We start from the raw sequence: 8038 nt of genomic DNA on the forward strand, positions 1-8038 counted from the left end.
AGTCCCCACATTTCAGAATAGTCCCCAGCAGAGACAGCAGAAGCTGCACCAATAACCACCAATAAAGTCCCCCATATGTGGGAAGCTATCCTAACAGTTGCCAAACCTTTAGGCTATGGAGACAATATTTTACACTGGCATACTCTCTACTCAACTCAAGAATAGAAGAAAACCACATTGCTGTCAATATGGTTTTATAATGGTCTACAAACTACCTAAGTTTCCAAACTTAAATTATATCTCAATAAAGTTATTATGAGAAAAAGCTTTTTCAGATTAAGAAGTGATTGAACAATCAAAAGACATGAAACAGAAAAGTTGCATTTTCAGCTATCTTATCATGAGAATAAGAGAAAAGACTTTGGAGTTGCCTGTTTAACTGTTTATTAAATTTATAGGCCGCCCAATCCCAGAGGACTCCAGGCGGCTTACAGAAACAGAAATTAAAAGAAATTAAAAACAGATAAAAACACAACAAATTAAAAAGACACAACATGCACCCAATCTAAGCGGGACTGGACCTCAATCCAGAGGTCAACAGCCCCAGGCCTGCCGGAATAGCCAGGTCTTAATAGCTTTTCGAAGGCCATGAGAGTGGGTAGGGTCCGGATCTCTGGGGGTAGCTCGTTCCATAGGGCCGGAGCGGCAACAGAGAAGGCCCTACTCCGAGGCGTCGCCAGTTGGCATTGTCCAGCTGATGACACCCAGAGAAGGCCCATCCTGTGACATCTTATTGGTCTTAGGGAGGTGTGCAGCAGAAGACGGTCTCGAAGATAGCCGGGTCCTAAGCCATGTAGGGCTTTAAAGGTAATAACCAGCACCTTGAATCGTGCTCGGAGACCAATAGGAAGCCAGTGCAGCTCGTGGAGGATAGGTGTAATGTGGGTGTACCTAGGTACACCCAGTATCGCTCACATGGCTGCATTCACTTTTGGTCCCTTTTCTCAAATGATAATATCCATAAAGACTTTGAAGTTGGAGCTTCTCAACAGTATCTCCTTGGAGATATGGATGGCCCCTGTTGCAATTTAACTGCTCAGCCTTACTCAGACTACAAAATACTGGAAATAGGCAGTTCCATAAATATCCAAACTCTGAGTCACACTGAACTTTTTGTGGTGTGAAGACAATAACTTGGTCCTTAACACCAATAAGACCAAGGAGCTTATAGTGGGCTATAGAAGGAATAGGTCAGACATCCATCCATTGTTTATCAATGGAGACTGAGTGGAGCAGGTGGCCAGTTTTAAGTTTCTGGGTGTTATCATAAAAGAGGACCTGACCTGAGGCTCTCACATTGCAGCACTGGTCAAAAGAGCTCAGCAGAGACCATACTACCTTAGACTTCTCAGGAAACAACAACTGAATGAAAAACTGCTGGTGACCTTCTACTGCTGCACCATAGAGAGTATTTTAACTTACTGCACCTGTATATTGTTTGCCAATTGCACAGTGGCAGATAGGACAGCTCTCCAGAGGGTTAACATCATTGCCCAGAGGATTGGTTGTCCTCTCCCATCTTTGGAAGAGCTTTATAGCTTCCGCCTTAAGAAACTTCAAAACATTCTTAAAGATCCATCTCATCCTGGGCAGCCTTTTTTTTAATTATTACCATCTGGTAGACATACAGGATAATAAAAAACCAAGGATAAATAGGCTGAAAAACAGCTTCTATCCCAAGGCAGTAACTATATTGAATTCTATGATATACTGCAATATTAATGCAATATCAGGTTTTCAATTTCAATTATATAGCATGTGAAGGATGTGTGTTTGTGTTTTTATTTTTATAGTTATAATGTACACTAAATATGGCATTTAATTGTTGTACGATGTGACAATAAACTAAACTAAACTTTGTGTAATTGTCATTTATAGTTTTAAACTGGTTTACAGATTTACAAGCATTACAATTGGAGAAGCTTATAAATCCAGTAAAACAAATAACCATGTAAATAAATCTGAAAGTGAACATCATAGGCTTGAAAAAAGAATGAGAATTAAAGGATTGATTATAGTTCTACATTCTTCCATGAAAAGCCCGAGTAAGGACTGCAGTTAGATAAGCAGCTATTATACAATATCCTCCACTTCAAAGGCATAAAATAAAAACTAGTTATTTGAAGCTCTTCAATAATTATACATTCACTAGTATTCACATGGACATGTGGAAATTAAATGTTACATTCTCAAAGATAACTCATTCATGCTGAGAAATCAAGAAGATAAAAAGTTCAGGAAATATGATCCTCATTAAAGGCAAAGAATATTGATGAGCTCTGCATGACTAAAAAAATACATATTTGCCAGAACTCTTACCAGCAGCAAGAGATAAAAATAATAATCAAAAGTGTGTTAACTTTCCAAGTATGAAGTATTATTTAACTCATCCAAATTATCCTGTCATTAAAACGGTAGTCCAGTAGAGCAATGAGTAATTATCCAAGTGACAAGTGCTCTCCAAAATCCTGGAGAACTTCAATCTATTTAGTGACAGAAATTAGGAATAAATGAAAAATATAGAAATTATGGATAGATTTCAGTGAAAAATAACATAATTTGACAGCCATGTTAGATCAAAGGAAAGGTCTATCTATAGATCAATATCCTGTTTCTTATGGTTGCAAATTATACGCATTCAGAAAGATCCTGAATAGTTGACAGTGATAATAATATTTTCTTTCTTTGTTTTCTCCTAGTGGACTCAGATAACTGTTGTTTACTGTATTTTTCGGAGTATAAGACTCTCCGAAGTATAAGACACACCTAGCTTTTGAAGAGGAAAACAAGGGAAAAATATCTGCCTCTGCCTCTCAGCAATTTGCCTCCTTGCAACAAACAGTACAGACAATATACACTGTTTGTAGTGTTATATTTCAGACTATACTTGTATAGATGCTGTTAAAATTGATGTGCTTTCTGAAAATATAGTTATTCTCTGCTATTTAAAAGAATAGCACTTTTTAAAACAATAGCACAGGGCCTCTTCAGATCAAGCATTTATTTTAAAAAGCTTCTTCATTTTGTTAAGTTGTCTAGAATAATAATAAAGCAGTCTTTAAAAAACAAGTCTAATAATTTGAACATTCTATAGGCATTTATAGTTGTTGACTTACCTCCTTGCAGCAAACAGCCTGATTTCTGCCTCCCAGCAATTTGCCACCTGGAGCAAACAGCAAGTTTCACTTTCAATTTCTCCCAATCATCAGCTGTTACAGGCTGCAGGGATTGCTCTAGCTTATTGAAGCCTCTGCAAGCCCCTGTTTGCTGGAAAGAGCTAAATTGCAGGAAGGCAGAGGCCAAAGGTTGGAACAGGTGGGTGGGTGGGATTACATTCAGTGTATAAGACGCACTCCAAATTTCACCCTCTTTTAGATGGGGGAAAGGTGCATCTTATATTCCAAAAAAATATGGTATGAAGCTTCTATCTTCATGGATATTAACCAAATACTCTTAATTGATCCAATCTATTAAAATTGTCTACTGGCAGAAATCACACCTCCTGCTAGAAAACTGCATGTAGTGCATATATAAAAACAAAATAGTGTTTCTGTGTATATAACATGTGAAAGGTGGCTTTACATATTCATACAGGTTTTTTTTTAGCAATTAGGAAAACATTATTCTTTGTTCATATTGCCAGTTAATCATAGGTTTTGTGTATAGTTCATCTTCAATTCTTAATAACACTTATTTCAACTTCTTTTGGAATAATAATAAGTACTTTGATTGGTAATGTTGAGAGCTTTCCATATCAAACACTCCTGATTAGGTTAGGTTAGGTGAGGTTAGGTTAGGTTAGGTGACGTTTCCAAATATTGAAGGGTATGTAGGAAGTAATATGTAGTGACTTTAGCTGATATTGAAAAAAGCAGATGAAACATGGTTAGCATTTGGATCAGAAGTGGTATTCAGTAGGTTCTGACCAGTTCTCTGGAGAACCGGTAGCAGAAATTTTGAGTAGTTCAGAGAACTGGTAAATACCACTTCTGAGTGACCCCGCCCCATCTATTCTCTGCCTTCTAACTCTCAGGTGATCTGGAGGAAATGGGGATTTTTCAGTAATCTTCCCTTGGAATGGATGGGAATGAAGATTTTACAGTATTCTTCCCCTGCCATGAAACCTTGCCCACAGAACCAGTAGTAAAAAACTTTGAATCTCACCACTGATTTGAATGGAATACTACTAAGAATTCTCAGGACTATTGGCTAGTCAAAGAAAGCACCCTAGAAAAAGCTAGGCAAAGTATTTCTGTACTATCTTCAGGATTTAATCTAGATTCATGGGAGACTTTATCTCAATATTTATCATAGCCTTGCCTTATTAGGAGAATTAAGTACAATCACCTCCCAATAAATCAACCTCCATTTTTGTTGTGCTTCATCTGCTGCTCTGCTTGCTTACAGCATTACAGTGTAACCGTGAAGATGGATTACATTTCATTAATCTATTATCAGATACATTAATTATGTAACTTAATTATCAGGTAGCTATAAAATGAGCCCGCCTGTTCATTTCAATTATCCACAGGCTGATTTTGATTCATTCATTTATTTATTTGATTGGTGGGGATGCCTCTTCCCAACTTTCAAAAGCCTAACACTTCAGAGAACACGGATTTTGATAGATTTACCAAAGAGGGGGGGAAATGAATACCACGAAGAAGCAATCCATTCTAATATATTGTGCCTAACTTATTGCTGATTTAAAAAAAAAAAAAAAAAAAAAAACCTCTAAAATGCAGCATACACAGGTAGTCCTCATCTTATAATAGTTCATTCGGGGACTGTTTGAAGTTACAACAGTACTGAAAAAAGTACCTTAAGACCATTGGTCATGTGGTCAAAATTCTGGCTCATATTTATGATGATTGCAGAGTCCCAAGTTCATGTGATCATCTTTTGCAATCTTCTGATAAGCAAAGAGAATGGGGAAACCAGATTGATTTAACAACCCTGTTACCAATTTAACAACTGCAATGATTCACTTAACAATTGTGGCAAGAAAGGTCATTAAATGGGGGGAAACTCACTTAGCAAATGTCTCATTTAACAACAGAAATGTTGAGCTCAAGTGTAGTCATAAATTAAGGACTATCTGTACTTTGTAGTATCCCTAGACCCAGATTTAAGGCAGATTTGCTGAATGCCATAATAGACTAGCATGAAAGGTGCACAGAGAACACTAAACTGCTATGTTGGCAAATATGTTTGAACATCAAAAAATAAAATAATAGCTAACATTTCTATATTTTATTACTCTTACTTACATAGCCACCACTTGCATAGCCATTACTTACTATTACTTTCATAGCCATTACACAAATAAGCATGTATTTGAATATTTTGAAAATGTGACAAACTATGGTATATATACTATATATAATTAATTAAAGGCAGAAGCTGTTTTGCCTCAAGAACTCTCCATTATTGAAATATAACTCATCTTATATTTATATTCACATGCATATCCATCTTTCCTTTTTCTTCTTCTTTCCTTTATAACATTCAAATCATAGAATCTGGGTGTATCATAATAATCACATTAAAAATCATAAAACATAACATCATAGAACTATAAATCAGTCATTGATCTAATATATAGCAACATGATAATCATTCAGCTAAACTCCATAATCTTGTCAGAACAGAATAGCCTTCACATCTTTCCTAAGAAGGAAGATAAAAAGAAAGGAATTAGTCCAACATCACAAGGTCCGGTATTTCATAAGATTGGGATAATCCCACAAGAGAAATCCTGTACTTCTAACCTCATCGTGGTGGTTGAGATGAAAAACATAACTTTTTGCATAATGCACATGAGACCAGCAACCTTTTGTCTGTCCTCTTTCTTTCTCTTTTTGAAAAAATTGAATTGTAATCTCTTTAGCAAACATCTGGTATGTATACATATTCATTGTGCTTATATTACTGTACCACAATGATAATTATGGTGATTATGTGATATAGTAATATAATGAAAAAATTATTGTTGATATATTGAGTTAATATGTAACCAAATAACCAGAAGCCTCCTTTGTTCCTGTGTTCTGAGACATATGATATTTGTAATTTAATTGTAACGGGTGGGAGGAATGGTTTAAGCTATAGTTTAAAAGATTGCATTGGAGTAAATTGGTTAGTGACACTGATCAGTTGCTGTAAGAAACAGCATTCATTCCTGACATATAAGCAAGTTTTCCATATGAGAAAATCCTGCTGGGAAAAGTTTTGAAGACCAGAACCACTTGGATCCTTTCTGCCAAGGCAGAAAGGCTCCAAGAGCAATCAAAGGAGCTTCAGGCAGAAGAAATCTGCTATATTACATTTATTCCACATTGAGAGAAATTAGCTTGGTGGAAGATTTTTGGAAAGCCAGTCTAGGAAAATTGCTTCTAAGAACTACTAATTGGGAAGATTCTTTCATATATTGCAAATGTTACCCAAACATTTTAATCCAAGAGTTGTATGTTCAATTATACATACAGCAGCTAATTTTTTTCTATTTATGTGCTTTTTAAAATACTGAAATAAAAATCTCATAAACTAAAACCTCTATGTTTTTAATTTTTAAAGAAACCATGTATGAAATATCAGTGTTGTTTTATCACACAGTTACACTGAAATATTTAATAACACTATTAGAAAAACAGCAGCACCTGCATTCTAGCTCTTTCATTGTTCTGTGAATTTTATGGCAGAGACGAACAGTAAGTGAGTTCACAGTTTTTTTTCCTACTATTTCTCCCGAAGTATTTCTGGCAGCAAAAACAATTCAATATTAAATATTGATAGCATGACATGCTTCTAAAAATACTTTAAACAAATTATTTCTATCGTCTCCCCAGTAACAATTCTTTTTGCTTTTCATATTTTTAAACATAATAATTTTACCGTCCTGTCTGTTCATTCGGCAAAGTACATCATAGTGATACAATTTTTGGAACACAAAATACTATAATACCACTGGGCCCCATGAGTTAATAAACACAAAAGTGTACACCTAGCACCTCAGATATTACTGCTGCTCCTTTGGAAAAAAATGTAGTCTAAATCTTATAATCGCAATGTAATATCAGACAATTTGTGCTTAAAAAATGCTTCTGTGTATAAACATTGGGATTGTGCAAAGCTTTCACTTTGAAAGCAAAAAATTGTATCAAAGCAGATGCAAAAGATGCAAAATAATACTTGTCTCTAAGTCTTTAAAAGAATTATCCCAGTTTCTGGCATCATGCAGCTGCATTTGATATAGTTGGTAGTCGGTACATGCACTTTAAAGCACTTTTTTGTCTTTGTATCAAAAGGACTGTATAGTGACCAGAAATATAGATATAGGCTGCTACACACATTTAGAATTCTTACTCATGAGACCTGGTGCAGCAAAATTATGTTTTCACAAATGAGCTTTTTCAAATGTATTTATTTAGTTATCACATTTATATGCCACTCATCTCACTGATAAGGTGATTCTGGGCAGCTTACAAACTAGTAAAAAGATAAATATGAAACTAGTTAAAATTAAGAAGACTTAAATAAGAACTAAAAGGGATGGACAACATGGGGTGAGGTTTTTTTTTCTTTGCCCAAAAACCAACTCCAGTGAAGAGCACCCCTTTTCAGACCAAACCTGGTGTTAAAACCCTTCTGGAATGCCAAAAGGCAAAATCACCTGTGAAGGTAGACTGTTCCACAAGGCTGGGACCATAGCAGGAAAGGCTCTTATCCTCAGTCGGTAGCAAGCCCTTTCTGCTAGAGTGAGGAAGGCCAATTGCACTAGGTATGATGCCTCCTCAAATACAATTTGTTTGCACTTTTGAACTGAATAGGCAATTCTAGGAGTATAAGAGTTTCAAGTCAATGCTCAAAAAACATTTTCAAATATTGTGAGCAATGTTCCCTCTAATTTTTTTTCAGTGTGAGCGGAAAAGTATAGTGTGTGAGCTGCACAGTTTCATGCCTGAGCAACTAAGAGAGCCACAGTTTGAACTGCTGTCGCGTCTGCTGGACATTTGCGCAACCTTCCAAGCGTCAAGTG

Source organism: Thamnophis elegans, chromosome 10 (assembly GCF_009769535.1).
Source record: "Thamnophis elegans isolate rThaEle1 chromosome 10, rThaEle1.pri, whole genome shotgun sequence".
Lineage (NCBI taxonomy): Eukaryota > Metazoa > Chordata > Lepidosauria > Squamata > Colubridae > Thamnophis > Thamnophis elegans.